This window comes from Drosophila teissieri, unplaced genomic scaffold, assembly GCF_016746235.2.
Source record: "Drosophila teissieri strain GT53w unplaced genomic scaffold, Prin_Dtei_1.1 Segkk125_quiver_pilon_scaf, whole genome shotgun sequence".
Classification (NCBI taxonomy): Eukaryota; Metazoa; Arthropoda; class Insecta; order Diptera; family Drosophilidae; genus Drosophila; species Drosophila teissieri.
In genome coordinates, this window is record NW_025224991.1 from 1 (window position 1) to 4,848 (window position 4,848).

Here is a 4,848-nt window from a genome sequence, read left to right on the forward strand (position 1 = left end):
TTGCTTATCAGGACTAAACGTTGCAGCTTCCAGGTATCTGAAAATTTCCCGCTGGTAATGCACTCATTATACATATCCAGCAGGATTTGGGGTCTGTTCTCGGCAATCACTGTTAGGACCCCTGCTGGGATATTGTCGGGTCCTGGGGCCTTCCTCCCTTTTAGCGTTTTTGCCGCTCTCTGTTGTTAATCTACTGTGAAGAGCTCGACTTGTTCATCTGCTATTGGTGTGGTACTTCTAGAAAAACTATATGTGTGGTCGGGTAATAGTGCTTTAACTATGTGGTCCATTTGTCCTTCCTCCAGGTCCGGTGTTGTTCTTCTTGCTCTAAGCTTCTTCATCACAATTTTATACCCCATACCCCATGGGTCAGTATTGACGTCGTTGCAGAGGCTTTTCCATTTCTCCGATTTACTTTTCCGAATATATAATAATAATAATATAATATATAATAATAATAATAATAATAATATAATATAATATAATATATGATGAGTGGTGGCGTTGAAACAGACGCAATTGGTACCAGAGAGGGTACAAGTGGCGTTGAAACATACGCAAGAGACAGTACTGGCGTTGAAACAGACGCATAAAGGTGTAACGTCATGATCCAAAAGGCTTCTTTGAGAAACATAGGTAGACTTGGTGCGCTATCAAGTTAGTTGTAAAAATTATGTTTTAAAATTGATTTTAAGAAAGAGGAAGAAATACTTGAGCAAAGCATATCAACATGAATTGCTAAATTTATACACGAGGACGTCTAAAAGTCAGGACTGGCCGTGTCGGAGCATTGGTAGCAATATTTGAATTTAGTACAGCAACATGAATATTGTTTGTGACAACATTGTAATAAAGAAGTATAGAGAAAACAGAACTACCGTTATTTCTGTGCAGGCCCGGCGACAGGGGGGTGGGGACGGGGTGTTTCCCCCGGGCCCGGACTTCTGAGGGGGGCCCGGATTTTTGACGGTAACATAACTTAACGCGGTGTTTCCCCCCGGGCCCGTATTCCCTGTCGCCGGGCCTGGTTTGGTGTGTTGCCTCCGTTGGTTCGTCCTGTGTGTGCGAAAGAGCGGGTGTGACATGAGCAAGCTGCGCAATAGATTTTGTCAGTCTCGGTAGAATACTGCTAGTACACAGACGATATTAATTGTGAAACGACGACAAGTGGAACGATGGCACCAACGAAGGGAACGGGGCTCGTTGCTCGAGGTGCTAAGAATACTGAAGTAACTGACGCTTCAACATCAGAAGAGGGATTCGAGCGATTCAGCATACAGACGCTAGAGACATAGAAGCAGCGCAAGTTTGTCGATTCAAACAAACCGCCTAAAACTGCCACGCCAACACTTTTGAAAAATGTTTTGATATTTTTTCAATTTTGTATTAGTTTGCCAAACAACTTTTTGCCACACCCATTCGAACGCCCACAAACCGCTCAAAGCTGCCACGCCTACCCTTTTGAAAAATGTTTTGATATTTTTTCATTTTTGTATTAGTCTTGTAAAGTTCTATCGATTTGCCAAACAACTTTTTGCCACGCCTACTTTAACGCCAACAAACCGCAAAATCCTGTCAGTGTTGAATACTCTCCTGCGCACTTCCAGCAGCTGACTAACGGGTATCAGATAATCGATGAATTCGACTATAGCGTTCTCTCTTGTTTTGCTTATTTCATTTGGGCGGAATACAATTGCGGTGTGTTGCTGGTGGGAGTTAATGGCTAAAGACGGTAGCGCGAAAGTGCTAGAAGCCTCGTTTGGGGTAAATACATTTTGTAGGTTAGCAACAAATATAGTGGCTCTGTCTGCATCACTACGGGCCCAGCCGCCAGAGGGCTTCCTTATCGGCAAAACGGTTTCAGTCGGTGGACGAAGAGTCGAGTGGGCTCTCCACAGTGACTTATGTTTTGTGCCTGTTGGAGAAAGTTGCTCCATGTATCGGCGCTGAACGTGTTCCTCCTCTTGTTTCAGAGCGTTGGCTAGTTTCCGTGCGGCTATTTTTAGCTTTTGTTTTGCAGATGGAGATCTGGAAGATTGCCATTTTTTACGTAAGCGTCGTTTTTCGTGAACGAGTTGCTCGATTTGTACGTTAGTTCTCTTCGGATTTTGTGTAATGTTCGTGATTTTATGTGTTGCAGTACGAGCTGCTGCCGTAAGAATAAATTTCAATGTACCTGTACAGATCTCAATATCAGATTCAGTTTTGTGTTTAGTTCAATGTGTGAACTTATATATATTTTATACCTGAGCCAGTTTGTTTTGTGTGAAATCAATTTGTACCGCAGTGGTGAAATAATACAGGCGAGTGATCCGATGAGAGGTCTGGCAGGCATTTAGCCCTAACCAGACTGCAAGAAAAAATTTTGGTAACTGCAAAGTCGATCAAGTCAGGCAGCTTATTGTCTCCAAACAGAACCGGTAGGAAGAGAGATTGGATAACAGTTGGGAGAAGAAAACAGCAAAAGAGCTACAGCCGTGATAGTCAGCAAGAAACAATTTAGCTACGTCGAGACGTTCGGGAGAAGGAACGTCTCCGAATTGAGACACACAGATAGTCCGCAAGCATTCAACAGGTGGGGCCAAACCGAAGAAGGACCCGAAAGGATCGGCAGAAATTGTGGTGAAGGCCCGGTCGACTGTATCGGAGTCTACGTACGTAAACCTGGCGATTACCTGGTGTGTCCGTGCGAACCGAGCAGGCGTGGTCCGGTACCACCAGTCAGAGCAGACGTGGGGTTGGCGTGTTGTTGTTTCACCAGGCGTTTTGACTTGGGGATCGCAGCCGTTAGCTAACGTGAGTCCGCATACGACGACAATCCTCAAGTGACGGGGACACAGCGACACGGTCCGCACCACTCGGGACGACAAGAGCGGCGAGACAGCAGAAAGAAGCCGCTAAGCCGACCACCCAGGTCCGTCCACACCAGCTAGAAAGAAAAGGTAGGGTGGAACGTTCGGTTTCACTGGTCGTTTTGCGACAGGGACTGCGGCGTAAACCGGGCGATTACGCGTAGTTTATATAATTAGAGTTTAGAGTAAAAGGGTATAGTAGATTCGTTGAAAAGTATGTAACAGGCAGAACGAAGCGTTTTCGTTTGATCAGGATCAATGCCGAGTCGATCTGGCCATGTCCGTCTGTCTGTCCGTATGAACGTCGAGATCTCAAGAACTATAAAAGCTAGAGAGTTGAGATTCAGCATGCAGACTCCAGAGACATAGACGCAGCCACGCCCACCCTAAAGCCCATTAACAGCCCAAAACTGCCCGCCCTCACTTCTAAAAAATGTTTTGATATTTTTTCTTTGTTTTATTAGTGTTCATGCCGAACAGCTGAGTCCGGTATCCCGCCAGCGGAGCATCGCTGTTGGCGGAATGTTTCGGAAGTTGGACACGAAGCCGTTATTTTATGTGAAGACATTACTTGAAAATAAAACCCCGAACGAGAAGGACGAACTCCAACACCTTTTGTTTCATTTAATTCTGGGAATATTTGCGACACCAGCTTTTCCGGCCCCCGACGTCTTCATTTTTGGTCCTTCGAGCCGGATCATCCAGCGCTTTGCCGAGATAAGTACGGTGCCAAAATCCCTACCATATATGTATATACATACGCATATATATTGCTGCGATCAAAATCCGCTCACTATCAACTAGTGGCCACCTGCGCAATAATATATGTTCGTGTGTATATTCTGTATGCATCCTTTCCCTTTTATGTTATCAACCAATCATCAACTTTCCAATAAAAACACCAAATAAAAAATCAAAATTCGCCACCCAAACGTTCACATACACAAAAACATACAGACATTTCATGTATGTTGGCCGATCGATGTACATACATATGTCCATTGCATCTGCATACATTGCGTACATGGCACATACGCAACGTCGTACATCTGCATGGTCATAGGGTGTTTCATTAATTGCCAGAACATTCAAACAGACATTAATATCATCCAACATACTTATATTAATGTTATTGTTTATTTTCACATACACGAAAGCTTCCACACACACGACAAGCACAGACGATTTGTTGGACCGGCAGATAAGAACAGGCTGCAGCCAACACTAGCGACGAACAAATCCACGAACACAACCTCCAGCGCAGTAAGAAAAAAAAAGAATAACAAAAAAAAAACAAATTTAAAAGCAACCATCGGCGCTAATATTTACATATTGCATATATATATGTGTACCAGCATATGTACGTATGTGTCAAGGTAGCCACTCTAGGGCCATACACGGCATATTCCAATAAGGGACCGTTCACACTGACACTACTTTTTTTCTAGTTTCCCATAGAAAGTGTCAATGTGTGTTTATTTTTGTTTCTTTAATACTTTTTTTTAACTCCATCTTGATTTTATTCGCATTTCCGATTCGCATATATCGTCTCAAAAAATTGGCCGAACATCCACGCTTATCCAGCGTCCCACATCGATAATTATAGTCCAGCGTGATCCAGCGCCCTCATATCTGTTTTTTTTCTCAATCGATAGCAACATTTATTCCGATTATTGTGTATTCCGCGCTTAATCCAGCGACCCCAGGTTTTATATAAAACGATAACATAATTTGTAACGATTACCATTTGTTTTTCAAGCGCAATCCGGCGCCCCTTACCTTTGTCTAAATCGATTAATTCCGATTATTCATTTTTCTTTTGATTTTGTCTCTCGCTCAATACAGCGACCCCGGTGTTTTTTTTTGTTCCGATTGTCACATCTTTTTCACGCGTTGTCCTGCGCCCCCACACCCTGTCTAAATTGATGCGATAATTTGGTTCTTAAATTACTTTTGTGCGCTTTATCGAGCGACCCAGTATAACTCCAAATCAACA